Source organism: Arachis stenosperma, chromosome 6 (genome assembly GCF_014773155.1).
Source record: "Arachis stenosperma cultivar V10309 chromosome 6, arast.V10309.gnm1.PFL2, whole genome shotgun sequence".
In the NCBI taxonomy this organism is placed as follows: Eukaryota; Viridiplantae; Streptophyta; class Magnoliopsida; order Fabales; family Fabaceae; genus Arachis; species Arachis stenosperma.
The window spans coordinates 39,315,551-39,335,204 of record NC_080382.1 but is presented as its reverse complement, the minus strand read 5'-3'; the positions used below and the strand labels follow the sequence as shown (position 1 = coordinate 39,335,204).

The 19,654-nt window shown below is 38.3% G+C and overlaps 1 non-coding gene across 1 annotated transcript; it reads right to left on the bottom strand.

The window, feature by feature from the left end:
* Positions 1–402: 402 nt before the first annotated feature.
* LOC130938005 (small nucleolar RNA R71) lies at positions 403–510 on the bottom strand. Its single transcript, XR_009069190.1, has one exon. It is a non-coding gene; the product is annotated as a small nucleolar RNA R71 (small nucleolar RNA).
* Positions 511–19,654: the final 19,144 nt, after the last annotated feature.

The following is a 19,654-nucleotide window of genomic DNA, read 5'->3' as shown; positions in this document are numbered from 1 at the left end:
GCAGCAGAAAATAATGACAACAACAATAATGCAAAGAGGATGCTTGGTGACTTTACTGCACCTAAGCCCAACTTTCATGGCAAAAGCATCTCAATCCCTGCCATTGGAGCAAATAATTTTGAGCTGAAGCCTCAATTAGTTGCTCTAATGCAACAGAACTGCAAGTTTCATAGACTTCTATCAGAAGATCCCTACTATTTTTTAACTGAGTTCTTGCAGATCTGTGATACTGTTAAGACTAATGGAGTAGATCCTGAAGTCTACAGGCTCATGCTTTTCCCTTTTGCTGTAAGAGACAAAGCTAGAACATGGTTGGACTCACAACCTAAAGATAGCCTGGATTCTTGGGATAAGCTGGTCACGGCCTTCTTGGCTAAGTACTTTCCTCCTCAAAAGTTAAGCAAGCTTAGAGTGGATATTCAGACCTTCAGACAAAAAGATGGTGAATCCCTCTATGAAGCTTAGGAAAGATACAAACAGTTGAACAAAAAGTGTCCTTCTGACATGCTTTCAGAGTGGATCATTTTGGATATATTCTATGATGGTCTATCTGAGTTCTCTAAGATGCCACTGGACGATTCTGCTGGTGGATCCATTCACCTAAAGAAAATGCCTGCAGAAGCTCAAGAACTCATTGACTTGGTTGCAAATAACCAATTCATGTACACCTCTGAGAGGAATCCTGTGAGTAATGGGACGCCTCAGAAGAAGAGAGTTCTTGAAATTGATGCTCTGAATGCCATACTGGCTCAGAACAAAATATTGACCCAACAAGTTAATATGATATCTCAGAGTTTGAATAGATTGCAAAATGCATCCAACAGTACTAAAGAAGCATCTTCTGAAGAAGAAGCTTATGATCCTGAGAACCCTGCAATGGCAGAGGTAAATTACATGGGTGAAGCCTTTGGCAATACCTATAACCCTTCATGGAGAAATCATCCGAATTTTTTATGGAAGGATCCATAGAAGCAAGGCTTCAATAATAATAATGGTGGAAGAAACAAGTTTAGCAATAGCAAACCTTTTCCATCATCATCTCAGCAACAGACAGGGAATTCTGAGCAGAATCCTTCTAGCTTGGCAAACTTAATCTCTGATCTATCTAAGGCCACTCTCAGTTTCATGATTGAAACAAGGTCCTCCATTAGAAACTTGGAGTCACAAGTGGGCCAGCTGAGTAAGAAAATCACTGAAACTCCTCCCAGCACTCTCCCAAGCAATACAAAAGAAAATCCAAAAGGAGAGTGCAAGGCCATTAATGTGATCAAAATGGCCGAAACCTTAGATGAGGAGGAGGACATGAATCCCAATGAGAAAGACCTCATGGGACGTCCTCCAGACAGAAAGGAGTTCCCTATTGAGGACTTAAAGGAATCTGAGGCTCATATAGAGACCATAGAGATTCCATTGAACTTTTTTCTGCCATTCATGAGCTCTGAGAACTATTTTTCCTCTGAAGAGGATGAAGATGTAACTGAAGAGCAACTTTCTCAATATATAGGAGCCATCATGAAGCTGAACGCCAAGTTGTTTGGTAATGAGACTTGGGAAGATGAACCTCCCTTGCTCATTAGTAAACTAAATACAAGTGTTCAGCAAACTTTACCTCAAAAGAAATAAGATCCTGGTAAATTCTTAATACCATGTACCATAGGCACCATGATCTTTGAGAAAGCTCTGTGTGATCTTGGATCAGGGATAAACATGATGCCACTCTCTGTGATGGAGAAACTGGGAGTCTTTGAGGTATAAGCTGCCAAATTCTCATTAGAGATGGCAGACAAGTCAATAAAACAAGTTTATGGATTAGTGGAGGACGGTTAGTGAAGGTTAAAGGCATTTACATCCGTGCTGATTTCATAATCTTAGACACTGGGAAGGATGAGGATGAAGGCATCATCCTTAGAAGACCCTTCCTAGCCATAGCAAAAGCTGTGATTGATGTTGACAGAGGAGAAATAGTCCTTCAATTAAATGGGGACCACCTTGTGTTTAAGGCTCAAGGTTATCCTTCTGTAAACATGGAAATGAAGCACAATAAGCTTCTCTCAATACAGAGTCAAACAGAGCCCCCACAATCAAACTCTAAGTTTGGTGTTGGGAGGCCACAACCAAACTTTAAGTTTGGTGTTGAGAAGCCCCCACATTAAAACTCTAAGTTTGGTGTTGGGAGGCCCTCATCATGCTCTGAACATCTGTGAAGCTCCATGAGAGCTCAATGTCAAGCTATTGACATTAAAGAAGTACTTATTGGGAGGCAACCCAATTTTTATTTATCTATATTTTTATTGTTATTTCATATTTTATTAGGTTTACGATCATGTGGAGTCACAAAATAATTGCAAAAATTAAAAACAGAATCAAAAACAGCAGAAGAAAAAGCACACCCTGGAGGAAGAGATGTCTGGCGTTTAAACGCCAGAAACAAGTATCTGTCTGGCGTTTAACGCCAGAAACAAGCACCAAGTTGACGTTCAGCGCCAGAAACATGCTACAGATTGGTGCTGAACGCCAAAAACAAGCATGGAAGTGGCGTTTAACTCCAGAAACATGCTGCAGTCTGGCGTTAAACGCCAGGATTGCATATAGAGGGCATTTTACATGCCCAAAAGGTGCATGGATGAGAAATCCTTGACACCTCAGGATCTGTGGACCAAACAGGATCACCTCAGGATCTGTGGATCCCCAGGATCCCCACCTACCCCACTTCTCTCTTCTTCACACAATCCAACATCACTCTCCCCCAAACACCCTTCACCAATCACCTCAATCTCTCTTCCCCATTACCTCTTCACCACTCACATCCATTCACTCTTCCCCATAAACCCCACCTACCTTCAAATTCAAAATCTCTTTCCCTCCATTATATTAACCCCTCCATCCTTCTTCATTTTTCACACAACACAACCCTCTCTTCTCCCCCTTAGCCGAATACACACATCTCTCCCTCTCCTCCATATCTTCTTTCTCTTCTTCTATTCTTTCTTCTCTTGCTTGAGGACGAGCAACATTCTAAGTTTGGTGTGGTAAAAGCATAGCTTTTTTGTTTTTCCATAACCATTGATGGCACCTAAGGCCAGAGAAACCTCAAGAAAGAGGAAAGGGAAGGCAATTGCTTCGACCTCTGAGTCATGTGAGATGGGGAGATTCATCTCAAAAGCCCATCAAGACCACTTCTATGAAGTTGTGGCCAAGAAAAAGGTGATCCCTGAGGTCCCTTTCATGCTCAAGAAAAATAAGTATCCGGAGATCCGACATGAGATCCAAAGAAGAGGTTGGGAAGTTATTACTAACCCTATTCAACAAGTCGGGATCTTTATGGTTCAAGAGTTCTATGCCAACGCATGGATCACTAGGAACCATGATCAAAGCATGAACCCAAACCCAAAGAATTGGCTTATAATGGTTCGGGGGAAATGCTTAGATTTCAGTCTGGAGAATGTAAGGTTGGCATTCAACTTGCCTATGATGCAAGAAGATGCACGCCCCTACACTAGAAGGGTCAACTTTGATCAAAGGTTGGACCAAGTCCTCATGGACATATGTGTGGAAGGAGCTCAATGGAAAAGAGACTCAAGAGGCAAGCCGGTTCAACTGAGAAGACTGGATCTTAAGCCTGTGGCTAGAGGATGGTTGGAGTTCATCCAACGCTCCCTCATCCCCACTAGCAACCGATCCAAAGTAACTGTGGATCAGGCCATCATGATCCATAGCATCATGATTGGAGAAGAAGTAGAAGTTCATGAAGTCATCTCTCTAGAACTCTACAAAGTAGCCGAAAAGCCCTCCACCTTGGCAAGGCTAGCTTTTCCTCATCTCATTTGCCATCTATGCAACTTAGCTGGAGTTGTCATAAAAGGAGACATTCTCATTGAAGAGGACAAGCCCATCACTAAAAAGAGGATGGAGCAAACAAGAGAGCCCATTCATGGATCTCAAGAGACGCATGAGGAAGCTCATCATCAAGAAATCCCTGAGAAGCCTCAAGGGATGCATTTTCAACCAAACAACTATTGGGAACAACTCAACACTTCTCTAGAAGGATTGAGTCATAACATGAACCAATTAAGGGTAAAACACTAAGAGCACTCCATCATTCTCAATGAGATTAGAAAATATCAAAGAGCTATGAGGGAGGAGCAACAAAGGCAAGGAAGAGACATAGAGGAGCTCAAGAACACCATTGGTTCTTCAAGAAGAAGGCGCCACCCTAACTAAGGTGGACTCATTCCTTAACTTCCTTGTTCTTATTTCTCTATTTTTCGATTTTATGCTTTATGTTTGTCTATGTTTTGAGTCTTTACTACATGATCATTAGTATTTAGTAACTATATCTTAAAGCTATGAATAATTCCATGAATCCTTCACCTTTCTTAAATGAAAAATATTTTTTAAATACAAAAGAACAAGAAGTACATGAGTTTCAAATTCATCCTTGAAATTAGTTTAATTATATTGATGTGGTGACAATACTTTTTGTTTTCTGAATGAATGATTGAACAGTGCATATTTTTTATATTGAATTTTATGAATGTTAAAATTGTTGGCTCTTGAAAGAATGATGAAAAAGAGAAATGTTATTGATAATCTGAAAAATCATAAAATTGATTCTTGAAGCAAGAAAAAGCAGTGAAAAAGAAATAAAGCTTGCAAAAAAAAAGTTTAAATGCGAAAAAAATAAAAATAAAATAGAAATAAAAAGAAAAAGCAAGCAGAAAAAGCCAATAGCTCTTTAAACCAAAAGGCAAGAGCAAAAACCCAATAGCCCTTATAACTAAAAGGCAAGGGTGAAAAGGATCCAAGGCTTTGAGCATCAATGGATAGGAGGGCCTAAGGAAATAAAATCCAGGCCTAAGCAGCTAAATCAAGTTGTCCCTAACCATGTGCTTGAGGCATGCAGGTCCAAGTGAAAAGCTTGAGACTGAGTGGTTAAAGTCGTGATCCAAAGCAAAAAGAGTGTGCTTAAGATCTCTGGACACCTCTAACTGGGGACTTTAGCAAAGCTGAGTCACAATCTGAAAAGGTTCACCCAATCATGTGTCTGTGGCATTTATGTACCCGGTGGTAATACTGGAAAACAAAGTGCTTAGGGCCACGGCCAAGACTCATAAAAGTAGTTGTGTTCAAGAATCAACATACTTAAATAGGAGAATCAATAACACTATCTGAACTCTGAGTTCCTACGGATGCCAATCATTCTAAACTTCAAAGAAAAAAGTGAGATGCCAAAACTGTTCAGAAGCAAAAAGCTACAAGTCCTGCTCATCTAATTAGAACTAAGTTTCATTGATATTTTGGGATTTATAGTATATTCTCTTCTTTTTATCCTATTTGATTTTCAGTTGCTTCGGGACAAGCAACAATTTAAGTTTGGTGTTGTGATGAGCGGATAATTTATACGCTTTTTGGCATTGTTTTTAGGTAGTTTTTAGTATGTTTTACTTAGTTTTTAGTATATTTTTATTAGTTTTTATGCAAAATTCACATTTCTGGACTTTACTATGAGTTTGTGTGTTTTTCTATGATTTCAGGTATTTTCTGGCTGAAATTGAGGGATCTGAGCAAAAATCTGATTCAGGCTGAAAAAGGACTGCTGATGCTGTTGGATTCTGACCTCCCTGCACTCGAAGTGGATTTTCTAGAGCTACAGAACTCCAAATGGCGCGCTCTTAATTGCATTGGAAAGTAGACATCCAGGGCTTTCCAGAATTATGTAATAGTTCATACTTTATTCGAGTTTAGATGACGCAAATTGGTGTTCAATGCCAGTTCCATGCTGCATTCTGGAGTAAAACGCTAGAAACGTCACAAACCAGAGTTAAACGCCAAAAACACGTTAACTCTTAACGTTTAACTCCAAGAGAAGCCTCTGCACGTGTAAAGCTCAAGCTCAGCCCAAGCACACACCAAAGTGGGCCCCAGAAGTGGATTTCTGCATTTAGACTTATTTTGTAAACCCTAGTAACTAGTTTAGTATAAATAGAACTTTTTACTATTGTGTTTACATCTTTTGGTCTTAGTTTTAATCTATTGTTCATCTTAGGAGACAATTGATCACATTTAAGGGGGATGGCCATTCGGCCATGCCTGAACCTTGTTCTTATGTATTTTCAACGGTGGAGTTTCTACACACCATAGATTAAGGTGTGGAACTCTGCTGTACCTCGAGTATTAATGCAAAGTACTATTGTTCTTCTATTCAATTCATGCTTATTATTATTCTAAGATATCCATTCGCACTCAAGAACCTGATGAATGTGATGATTATGTAACGATCATCACCATTCTCACTTATGAACGCGTGCCTGACAACCACTTCCGTTCTACATGCAAACAAGCTTGAATGAGTATCTCTTGGATTCCTTAATTAGAATCTTTATGGTATAAGCTAGAATCCATTGGCAGCATTCTTGAGAATCCAGAAAGTCTAAACCTTGTCTGTAGTATTTCGAGTAGGATTCGGGGATTGAATGACTGTGACGAGCTTCAAAATCGCGAGTGTTGGGCGTAGTGACAGACGCAAAAGAATCACTGGATTCTTTTCCAACATGATCGAGAACCGACAGATGATTAGCCGTGTGGTGACAGCGCATTTGGAACATTTTCACTGAGAGGATGGATGGTAGCCATTGACAACGGTGATCCCCCAACATACAGCTTGCCATGGAAAGGAGTAAGAATGATTGAATGAAAGCAGTAGGAAAGCAGAGATTCAACAGGAGCGCAGCATCTCCACACGCTTATCTAAAACTCCCACCAATGATTTACATAAGTATCTCTATCCTTTATTATTTAATTATTTATCTTTCTAATTTTCGAAAACCATTATAACTATTTGAATCCGCCTGACTAAGATTTACAAGATAACCATAGTTTGCTTCATACCAACAATCTCCGTGGGGTCGACCCTTACTCACGTAAGGTTTATTACTTGGATGACCCAGTGCACTTGCTGGTTAGTTGTGCGAAGTTGTGAAGTTATGTGTGGACCATGGTATTGTGCACTAAGTTTTTGGAGCCATTACCGGGGATTGTTTAAGTTGTGAAAAGTATGAGTAACAACAGTGCCTATCAAGTTTTTATTCCGGCATAACACAAATTTTGCACACCAGTGAGGTATGTGTATTGACTACAGAAGGCTCAATACAGCCACCAGGAAGGATCATTTTCCTTTACCATTCATAGACCAGATGCTAGAGAGACTAGCAGGTCATGAATACTACTGCTTTTTGGATGGCTATTCAAGTTACAACCAAATTGCAGTAGATCCTTAGATCCAAGAGAAAACAGCATTCACATGTCCATCTGGAGTATTTTCCTACAAAAGGATGCCATTTGGTCTGTGCAATGCACCTACAACCTTTCAAAGGTGCATGCTTTCTATTTTCTCTGATATGGTAGAAAAATTTCTGGAAGTCTTCATGGATGACTTTTTAGTATTTGGAGACTCATTCAGCTCCTGTCTTGACCATCTAGCACTTGTTCTGAAAAGGTGCCAAGAGACTAACCTGGTTTTAAACTGGGAGAAATATCACTTCATGGTGACTGAAGGAATTGTCCTTGGGTATAAAATTTCGAACAAGGGAATAGAGGTGGATCAAGCTAAGGTAGAGGTAATTGAAAATTTACCACCACCTGCCAATGTTAAGGGAATCAGAAGCTTTCTAGGGCAAGCAGGATTCTATAGGAGGTTTATAAAGGATTTTTCAAAAATTACAAAACCTCTGAGCAATTTGCTAGCTGCTGACACACTATTTGTCTTTGACACAGAGTGTCTGCAGGCATTTGAGACTCTAAAAGCTAAGCTGGTCACAGCACCAGTCATTTCTGCACCAGACTGGACATTACCATTCGAACTAATGTGTGACGCCAGTGACCATGCCATTGGTGCAGTATTGGGACAGAGGCATAACAAGCTTCTGCATGTCATTTATTATGCTAGCCGTGTTTTGAATGACGCACAGAAGAATTACACAACCACAGAAAAAGAGTTGCTTGCAGTGGTTTATGCCATTGACAAGTTCAGATCTTATTTAGTGGGATCAAAAATGATTGTGTACACTGACCATGCTGCTATAAAATATATCCTCACAAAGCAGGATTTAAAACTCAGGCTCATAAGATGGATGTTGCTTCTCCAAGAGTTTGATATAGAAATAAGAGACAGAAAGGGGACAAAGAACCAGGTAGCTGACCACCTGTCCCGGATAGAACCAGTAGTAGGAGCGTCCCTCCCTCCTATTAAGATCTCTGAAACCTTCCCGGATGAGCAACTCTTTGCCATTCAGGAAGTACCATAGTTTGCAGACATTGCAAACTATAAAGCTGTAAGATTCATACCCAAAGAGTACAGTAAGCAGCAAACGAAAAAATTAATTTCTGATGCAAAGTACTACTTGTGGGATGAACCATATCTCTTTAAGAGGTGTGCAGACAAAATGATCCGTAGATGTGTGCCTAGAGAAGAGGCACAGAAGATCCTATGGCATTGCCATGGATCACAGTATGGAGGATATTTTGGAGGTGAACAAACAGCCACCAAGGTTCTCCAATGTGGCTTCTACTGGCCTACCCTCTATAGAGACTCCCGAGAGTTTATACGTAACTGTGACAGTTGCCAGAGAGCTGGTAATCTACCTCATGGTTATGCCATGCCTCATCAAGGGATCCTAGAGATTGAGTTGTTTGATGTATGGGGTATTGACTTCATGGGGCCTTTTCCACCATCTTACTCAAACACTTATATTCTGGTGGCAGTAGATTATGTATCAAAGTGGGTAGAAGCAATTGCGACACCCACTAATGTTACTAAGACAGTGATGAAGTTCCTCCAGAAGAATATCTTCAGCAGGTTCGGTGTCCCTAGGATACTATCCAGTGATTGAGGCACTCATTTCTGCAATAAACAGCTTGACTCTGCTCTGGTCCAATTTGGAATTAACCATAAAGTGGCAACTCCATATCATTCACAGACAAATGGGCAAGCTGAAGTCTTAAATAGAGAACTAAAACAAATCCTGGAACGGACTGTAAGTACCCGTAGAAAGGATTGGGCAAGAGGCTTGGATGATGCTCTGTGGGCATACAGAACAGCATTCAAGACTCATATAGGAACCTGTCCATACCAGTTGGTGTATGGAAAAGCCTGTCATCTGCCAGTAGAACTAGAACACAAGGCCAACTGGCAACCAGGTTCCTAAACCTTGATGCTAAGGTAACTGGAGAGAAAAGATTACTCCAGTTGAATGAGCTAGAGGAGTTCAGACTCAATGCTTTCGAAAATGCTAAAATTTATAAAGAGAAACCAAAAAGATGGCATGACAAAAGGTTGTCATCCAGAGTCTTTGAGCCAGGACAGAAGGTCCTACTGTTTAACTCTAGGCTCAAATTGTTTCCTGGGAAATGGAAATCCCGGTGGAGGGGACCATATGTGATTACAAGTGTATCACCTTATGGTTATGTAGAGCTTCAAGATATTGACTCTGACAAAAAGTTCATTGTTAATGTACAGAGAGTCAAACATTATCTTGAAGGCAATATTGAGCAAGAATGCTCAAAACTGAGACTGAATTAAAAGCTCAGTAATAGTCCAGCTAAAGACAGTAAATAAGCACTTATTAGGAGGCAATCCAATCTTATTTATCTATGTTAATTACTTTCTCATTTTATTTTCCATTGTTATTTTATGTTTTCTTTAGGTTGATGATCATGTGGAGTCATAAAAATAGCTGCAGAATTAAAGCAGAATAAAAAACAGCATGAAAAATAGCACACCCTGGAGGACAGGCTTACTGGCATTTAAATGCCAGTAAGGATAGCAGAATGGGCATTTAACGCCCATGCTGGCAGCATTCTGGATGTTAAACGCCAGAATAGGCAGCATTCTGGGTATTTAACACCAGATATGGCAGCATTCTGGGCGTTCAGAAAAATGCCCCGTAAGGAAGGATTCCTGGCATTTAACGCCAGTCAGGGTATCTGGCTGGGCGTTAAACGCCCAAAGAGGTAGCCAAATGGGCGTTAAACGCCAGAAATGGTAGCATTCTGGGCGTTTAACACCAGGATGACACAAGGGAGGTAATTTTGTTTCCAATTCGATTTTTTTTTTCAATTTTTCATGTTTTAATTCATAATTTTTTTTTCATCAAACATATTTTCAAACATTCATCTTTCAATTTCTATTTTCAAAAATTAATAATCTTTCCAACTCTTTTTAATTCTTTTTCAATTCTTTTCAATTCCTTCTAAAACGTTTTCAAAACTCATATATCTTTTCAAATTCTTTTCGATCTCTTTTTAATTTTTATTGCATACAATAATAAGTTTTCAAAATTGATTGCAACATTCTTCTTCTACTCCCTTCTATCTTATTTTTCTCGAGGACGAGCAAACCTTTTAAGTTTGGTGTGGGAAAGCTCAGCTTCTTGCTTTCCATAACCACTAATGGCACCTGAGGCCAGAGAAAGCTCTAGGAAGAGGAGCAACAAAGGCAAGGAAGAGACATAGAGGAGCTCAAGCACTCCATAAGATCTTCAAGAGGAAGAACTAGCCGCCGTCACTAAGGTGGACCCGTTCTTTAATCTCCTTGTTCTTATTTTTCTGTTTTTCGGTTTTTATGCTTTATATTTTGTGTCTCTATTACATGATCATTAGTATTCAGTGCCTATGTCTTAAAGTTATGAATGTCCCAGGAATCCTTCACCTTTCTTAAATAAAAAATTGTTTTTACTTGAAAAAAACAAGAAGTACATGAATTTCGAATTTTAAAAATAGTTTAATCATTTTGATGTGGTGGCAACACTTTTTGTTCTTCTGAATGAATGCTTGAATAGTGCATATTTTTTATAGTGAAGTTTATGAATGTTAAAACTGTTGGCTCTTGAAAGAATAATGAAAAAAGAGAAATGTTATTGATAATCTAAAAAATCATAAAATTGATTCTTGAAGCAAGAAAAAGCAGTGAAAAGCAAAAGCTTGCGAAAAAAAAGGGCGAAAAAAATAAAAGAAAAAGAAAAAAGCAAGCAGAAAAAGCCAATAGCTCTTTAAACCAAAAGGCAAGAGCAAAAAAGCCAATAACCATTTAAACCAAAGGCAAGGGTAAAAGGATCCAAGGTTTTGAGCATTAATGGATAGGAGGGCCCACATGAATAAAATCCTAGCCTAAGCGGCTAAATCAAGCTGTCCCTAACCATGTGCTTATGGCGTGAAGGTGTCAAGTGAAAAGCTTGAGACTGAGCGGTTAAAGTCGTGATCCAAAGCAAAAAGAGTGTGCTTAAGAGCTTTGGACACCTCTAACTGGGGACTCTAGCAAAGCTGAGTCACAATCTGAAAAGGTTCACCTAGTTATGTGTCTATGACATTTATCTATCCGGTGGTAATACTGGAAAACAAAATGCTTAGGGTCACGGCCAAGACTCATAAAGTAACTGTGTTCAAGAATCAACATACTAAACTAGGAGAACCAATAACACTATCTGAATTCTGAGTTCCTATAGATGCCAATCATTCTGAACTTCAAAGGATAAAGTGAGATGCCAAAACTATTCAGAAGCAAAAAGCTACTAGCCCCGCTCATCTAATTAAACCTGATCGTCATAGATGTTTTTGGAATTTATTGTATATTCTCTTCTTTTTATCCTATTTTGTTTTTAGTTGCTTGGGGACAAGTAACAATTTAAGTTTGGCGTTGTGATGAGCGGATAACTTATACCCTTTTTGGCACTATTTTATATAGTTTTTAGTATGTTTTAGTTACTTTTTATTATATTTTTATTAGTTTTTATTCAAAAATCACATTTCTGGGCTTTACTATGAGTTTGTGTGTTTTCCTGTAATTTCAGGTATTTTCTGGCTGAAATTGGGGGACCTGAGCAAAAATCTTATTCAGAGGCTAAGAAAGGACTGCAGATGCTGTTGGATTCTGACCCTTCTGCACTTGAAATGGATTTTCTGGAGCTACAAAAGCCCAATTGGCGCGCTCTTAATTGTGTTAGCAAGTAGACATTATGGGCTTTCCAACAATATATAATAGTCCATACTTTGCTCGAGAATTGATGGCCCAAACTGGCGTTAAAAACCAGCCTAAAACTTTCTGGCATAAAACGGCAGAACTGACACCTGTTTCGGCGTTAAATGCCCATATTGGCACCCAGGGTGGCATTTAACGCCGAATTGGAGTATATTTACGTGTAAGCTTGAAAGCTCAGCCCAAACACTCACCAAGTGGGCCCCGAAAGTGGATTTCTGCACTATCTGCACTTAGTTACTCAATTTCTGTAAACTTAAGTTACTAATTTAGTATAAAAACTACTTTTAGAGATTTATTTTTGTAACTCATAACGTTTTTACACTTCATATTGTATCTCTGACGGCATGAGTCTCTAAACCCCATTGGTGGGGGTGAGGAGCTCTGCTGTGTCTCAATGGATTAATACAATTACTACTGTTTTCTATTCAATCACGCTTGATTCTATTCTAAGATACTCATTCGTACTTCAATCCGGAGAAGATGATGATCCGTGACACTCATCATTATTCTCACATTTATGAACGCGTGCCTGACAACCACTCCCATTCTATCTTAGCTCAACGTAGTCATTGGGCGACAGCTTGAGTGTGTATTTCTTGGGTCTCTGATCCACGGACCGAGTCCGTGAGATCAGAATCTTCGTGGTCTAGGCTAGAACCAATTGGCAGCATTCTTGGGATCCAAAAAGTCTAAACCTTGTCTGTGGTATTCCGAGTAGGATCTAGGAAGGGATGATTATGACGAGCTTCAAACCTGTGAATGTTGGGCGTAGTGACAGTGTGCAAAAGGATCAATGAATCCTATTCCAACGCTAGCGGTAACCGACAGTTGATTAGCCGTATAGAGGCCGTGCCCGGTATTTTTCACTGAGAGGATCATACAACCTACCATAGAAGGAATCCATGCGTGTTTGGAGAAGAAGGCAGTAGGAAAGTAGAGATTCAGACGATAGAGCATCTCCGGAACCTCAACCTGTTCATCATTACTGAATCACAAGTACCTTTTATTTTATGTCATTTATTTTTCATAAACAAAATCCTTTTTATCATTAATCTCCTGACTAAGATTTACAAGATAACCATAGCTTGCTTCAAGCCGACAATCTCCGTGGGATCGACCCTTACTCACGTAAGGTATTACTTGGACGACCCAGTGCACTTGCTGGTTAGTGGTACGAGTTGTGAAAAGTGTGATTTACAATTTTGTGCACCAACTTGTCATCACAACACCAAACTTAAACCTTGCTTATCCCCAAGCAAGAAAAGAATCATGCAGTAAAGTTTGACAAACCAAGGTGAGAAGAATAGCAATTTTTATGTTCATGGTTGGCTAGTTTTCTATGCATGCAACAATCACAAAAGAAAATTCAAATGATTGATGTTTCTATCTAGCTCATTTTATGAAATCTTTTCTTTCTATTTCTTCCTTGAAGAAAGCTTTTCATTCTCTTCTTTCAGTTGCTTTGCACCATGAGTTGATAACAAAGCTACGACTCTAAATGCTTTATTTTCAAGTATTACCACTTGATACATAAGCACCACAAGCATTTAATTAGAGGACTTCTTTAAGCTTATTTGTTTATTGTCTTTACTCTCTAATTATTGATGCTCAGAGCCTTGAGCTTTGAGGGTGTGCTTTTGCACTTGAGCCTAGCCTTGACTTCTAAGTGTTTTGTTTTCAAGCTTTTTGCATGATACATAAACACCACAAGTACTTAACAATTGAATTGTCATTGGTACTCAGAGCCTTCATCTTTCTCATTCTTTCCCTTTTACCTTTCTTGCCTTAATTTGCAATTGCTTTTCAAGGTTTTCATGATTTCAAAAATTTTATAAAATGTCCTAGATGAAAACTTCAATCAAACAAATTAAAATGTAATTGAGCAATAACAATTAATCATGCTATCCTTCCAAAACTTATATGCTCATGCTAGGTTCTTCTTTAATGACATTGTTTGCTTATGATCATGATACTTAATTGCTTTTGAACTCACAAAACTCAAGTTGGTAGTCATAATGTCACAGCAACATGTTATAATCTAGCAATCAAACTAGGCTTATTCACAATACACATGCATACAGAGAAGATAGAAGATAATCATGCAATTTTAAAGTGCTGGAAATAAGTAGGAGGTAAAAGGAGCGTTACCACCTTGTAGTTCATCTTCACTGTTGTTGTCCTTTTCCTCCAATTCTTCCCCTTCCCATACCAAACTTAGGATGCTTGCTTATCATCAAGCAACAATTCAAACAGTGGTGTTGGGGTTTATGATGGGTCATGAGTGTGTTACATAATGAGATGTCAGTAGCACACGTGTTTAAGCAAGAAAAATGAAAAATAACAATGAAGGCACAGGAAACAGAGACATTGTGATTGCAAAAATAAGAAGGTGTGCATGATCCATTGCATAAAATATAAGTGGCACACCAAACTTAGTGACACTTTCACTTAGAATTGATGCAAGTATCCAGCAGAGATTGGGAACAAATTTTTGTTGCATAGCAACACCAAACTTAGAATGTAATCACATTCCAATTTATTTGAACTAAAACTAATTAAACAAAGGAAACTGTTCTATGCTAATAAAACAATCACTAAGTGAAGAATTTATCACAAGTAAGGATTTCTTGGTGAGGTACTAACAACAACAGTTAGAGAGCAAAAATAAAAGAAAGTATCACAAACAAAGGAACGACTAAAACCAAGAGAAAGAAAAAGTGCCATACCAAAAGAAAGATAACACTGCAGAGGCATTATGATTATACAAATAAGTGGTGTTGCTGGACTCATTGCATAAGTGGCACACCAAAATTAGAAACTTAGTGTGACACTTTCTCTTGAAATTGATGCAATTATCCAGAAAGATTGAAAACAGATTGTTGCAGGGCAACACCAAATTTAGAATGTAATCATATGCCAAATTATTGAAAATAAACAAAGCAAAAGGAGAAAATAAACAAAGCAAAGAAATGAAATGTTACCTATGGTTGGGTTGCCTCCCAACAAGCGCTCTTTTAGTGTCATTAGCTTGACATGTTGTTCTCAACTTTCTTCCTCTTCTTCCAGTTTGTTAAGAGGAATGACCTCAATAGTAAAGAAGAGCCAGTCAATGCCCCCTTTCTTAGCTTCTTTCCAGCAAGCTTCCTTTGGTTATTTGCTTGATTAAGCTTGCTTGCTGGTGGTTCAGGGGTTGGATTTTTTGCAGTTGACCTTTTCTTCTTCATGAATGTTGTCCTTTGTAGCTTGGTCACAATCCTCTTCTCGGTGTTATTGTGGGTTGCCTTCACTTCTTGGATATTAAGACTTGGTAGTTGTGTGATTGTTGGAGTGTTCTCTTCATCAAGAGCTTCTTGTATTGGTGGTTCAATGAGCCCTTCTTCTATAAAAATTTCTGCCTCACTTGAGTATTGACTTCCCTGATTGTCTTTCTCACTTTCTTGTTCTTCCACTTCCTCCTTTGCACTCAACATCTGGTTTAACAGCACTTTTATGGAGGAGGTTTGTTGTTTTTCCCAAGATTTCTTCATATCCTCTTTATATCTTTCAATCACAGATTCAAGTGTTGAAAGTCTTTGGTTCAGGAAGGTTTGTTGGGGTTGTGAGTTTTCATGTTCCCTTGTCATCTCAAGTGGTCTCTGTGAATATAAAATCCTTGGCTCATACACTTCCACCACCTCATTCTTCATTGAAATTTCACTTGATACATGGGCCTCTTCATCTTACTTTTCCACTTCCTCATTTACACCCACAGATTGGTCTTCATCTTCCTTGCTTAGAAGTTCTAAGCTTCTCCTCATTTTCTCTAAATGCCCATCCATCTTCTTGGAGAGGATTTCTTGTCTTTCCAATGATTCTCTAATTCTTTCCTGAGATTCTATGGCACTTTGGAGGCATTGTTCTACTTGTAGCAAGAAAGGAAAAGATTGGGGTGGATTACATGGATTTGTATGTGTTGTGGTGTAGTTGTTTTGAGGGGTATGGAATGAGTCTTGTGAGTTATGAAATGAATTTTGTGGTTGTTGAAATGAGTTGTACGGATCTTGGAGGGAATTTTGTGGTGAGGCAAAATCAAGTGATGAGGAATTTTCAAGTGAGAAACTGAGAGGTAAGGATGGACAATTTTGCATAAATGAATTAAAGGCATGATCAAGTGATGATGGCTCTTGATCAATGGAGTATGAAACATTGAGTGCTCTCTGATTTTGCTCCTCCCACCCACAACTTGAGTAATTGTGGGATTCATCAAAGTATGGATCATTCTGTGGTTCTAGGGAGCAACTTTCCATGAATTTATTGAAAGCACTCTCAAGTGATGATGTCTTCTGATGAGCAAAACCTATATCATTAAAATCTCCTTGGTTTTGACCTTCCTAGCCACAATATGAATAGTTGTCATAATAATATGGGTTATTTTGTCGTTCTGGGGGATATCTCATTTCACTTGATTGTTCACACTCTTGTTGATATTCCCAGACACCATTAGGATAATGACATAAATCATCTTGTGGTGGTGGGTAATATCTCATGTAATCTGTTTGATCATCTTGTGGCTCTGAAGCATATCCCCATTGATTGGATTGCTCAGAATCTGTGATTTCTTGGGAATATTTCCAGCCATCATTAGAAAGTCATTTGGTGATGGTGGGTAGTATCCCATAGAATTTGTTTGATCACATGATGAATAAAACTCCATTTGAATTTTACAAGACACAATCACCAAAGAAAATTGAAATTCATGTCTCAGATGAGAATTTCTTAGTAAGGCAAAAACACAAACACCTAAGTATCAGCAGATAATAGAAAATTTAAAGAACTTAAATGACAAAAATAAAGAAAATGCTTAATCTAGACTTATCACCCACTTAATCATTGTTGATCTAAATCAATCCCCGGCAACGGTGCCAAAAACTTGATGGGGTGAAAATTAGATTTCCACACAAACTAATCGACAAGTGTACCGGGTCGCATCAAGTAATAATAACTCACAAGAGTGAGGTTGATCCCACAAGGATTGATGGATCAAGCAACTTTAGTTAGATGATAAATTTAGTTAAGCTAATGTTGATGAATTGGATGAAATCAAACTGACAGAATGTAAATTGCAGAAGAAATAAAGTGCAGAGAATAAATTTGCAGAAATTTAAAGAGCAAGAAACATAAATTACAGCAAATGTAGAGGGATTGGGTGCAAGAAAATTAAAGAAAGCAGTAAATCAAAGCAGGAGTAAGCGACAGAAAGAAAGACTCATCAGGAATTAGAGATATCACAATCCATAATGAATCAAATGGGTCTCAACTTCCTTCTCAATCATATGAATAGATCTATGGTAGATTGAAATTGATTGGATCCCAATTCCTTGGCAACCCAATCTCTCTAATCATAATCAATCTTGCCAATTCCTTGATCTAATTGTCATGAGAAGAGGTTAAGCATGTTCTCTCATCCATAAGCCACACAAATTCTTAGGATCTCAATTCCTCCCGAATGGTGTTGATCAAGAGATTTATGAGAAACAGAGCTTCAGTTCTAATTTTCATGATTCCCCTTCCGAGGCTCACATGGAAATTCACATATTCAAACCCCCTTCCGGAGTGAATGGATCTCAATCAAAGCAGAAGTTATTTCTTAGCTATCCAGATGAATTGAGAAGAAGAAGAATTTCAGTTAATTCATGTGAATCATAACAGAGCTCCTCCCCCTAATGAGTTGGGGTTTAATGGATCATAGCTCAAAGAACAAATGCAGAAAATATAAATTGCAGGAAATTAAATCAAGCTCAATGGGAACAGAAATGTAAAATTGGCAGAGATGAAAAGTGCAGAAGAGAATTGCAGAATTGAAATTGTATAAAGCTGAATTGAATTCAATACTGAAATGTAAAAATTGTAGAAATGTAAAAGTGTTTGCAAGAGCCTTCTACTCTACTCCTACTCCTACTCCTACTGCTACCTACTACTAATGCAGCCTACTGTCTCCTCCTAACTAACCGTCCCCCTTTTGAAATGAAACTGATGCCTTTATATAGGCTTTCCTAAATGACAAATGAAATTGGAATTGAAAACAAATTACAATTAAATGAAAATCCTATTCTAGATGCCCCTTGTGCCTTTGCTTGAGTGATCTGAGTGGGCTTTGCTTGCTGTAATTTAAATGGGCTCAGAATGAAATTAATTGAGCAGAAATGCACTTCCAGGAGAGCGTAGCGTTCATTTGGAGAACGGAGCATTTGGGCACCCACACGTATGCGTGCTATACGCTTGCGCGTCCCTGGTATTTTGGCTCATCGACGCGTACGCGTCATCCATGCATACGCGTCCCTTGCAACGTTCACTAAATGAACGTAGCATTCATGCAACGAATGCTACCCATGCGTACGTGTCATATACGCGTACGCGTGGCCCTTCATAGATGCTCCCTCGACGCGTGCGCGTCATGTATGCGTGCACGTCGATTCCAAATCTTCAATCCCAAATTCGAAACTTGGTTGAAATCGCTCACTTAGATAACGTAGCATTCTCTATGCCAATGAACGCTAGTCACATCCACGCGGACGCGTCATATACGCGTACGCGTTGCTGACTCTTCTCTGCTTCTTTCTTTTCTTTGCTTCTCTTCATCTATCATTAATCAAACACATACATCAAAGCCTTGCCAAATCATAAGATATTGCATCATTCATAATATCAACTAAATCTTGCAAAAATCTCATGATAATGCATAAAATTAACAATGTTTAATTGAATCAAGACAAACATGAAATTCTTATTCAAACACTTACTTATGGCCTAAGAAATGCATGAAAATTAAGTAAAAATAGATAAAAATTGCTAGTAAAACATGCACAAGATGACTTGTCATCAATAGTTCTATTGAACCAATGTGACAAGTTGTGTCTTCAATTTAAAGTTTTTGGCTCTAATAGTAGGCATGATGATCCTACTTCCACATTTTTTTGGGTTGGAATTAATGTAAGTCCCAAGAGTCTTTGTAGGTGAATTGGCATCATTATTCATGTTATCAGCCATGTGTGGTTCTGAAAATTCTTCCACAACCACTTTTTCAATCTCTTCCTCGATTCTTTGGTTTCTAGCTTATTGTTTCTACCATCAAAGACAAAAATAATTAAAAAAAATTAAATTAGAATTCCTTTTACAGTATCGAAAGTGATTTTCAGAGGAGATAAATCAAAAACAGTAATAAGAAAAAATAACAAGGCCTAATCTAGGATTTATATATATCTATGTATTTCAAAGATATTAATCAAATTCTTTGTTCTCATCATTAAAAGCTCACGACGCTCTCTCTTTCTCTTTAATCTTAGCATCAAATTTTATTTTCATATGTTATATAAAATTATGATGAAAGAAAAGATAATTATGACATCTTACCCTTATCTCTCTTTGTAAAACAACGTTCTCCCCCTCTCTCTCTTTGATCTTAATCATAAAAATTTTCACTTTCACATTATATAGCAAAAAAAAATAAAATTTATAAAAGAAAGACATGAAAATTATCCAAATGTTTTACTTGTATTTTTAGGATGCATGAACGTTGACCTTTCTCTCTCATTCATCATTATTATCACTATTATTTCCTTACTATAAGACACGTATAAGACTTGG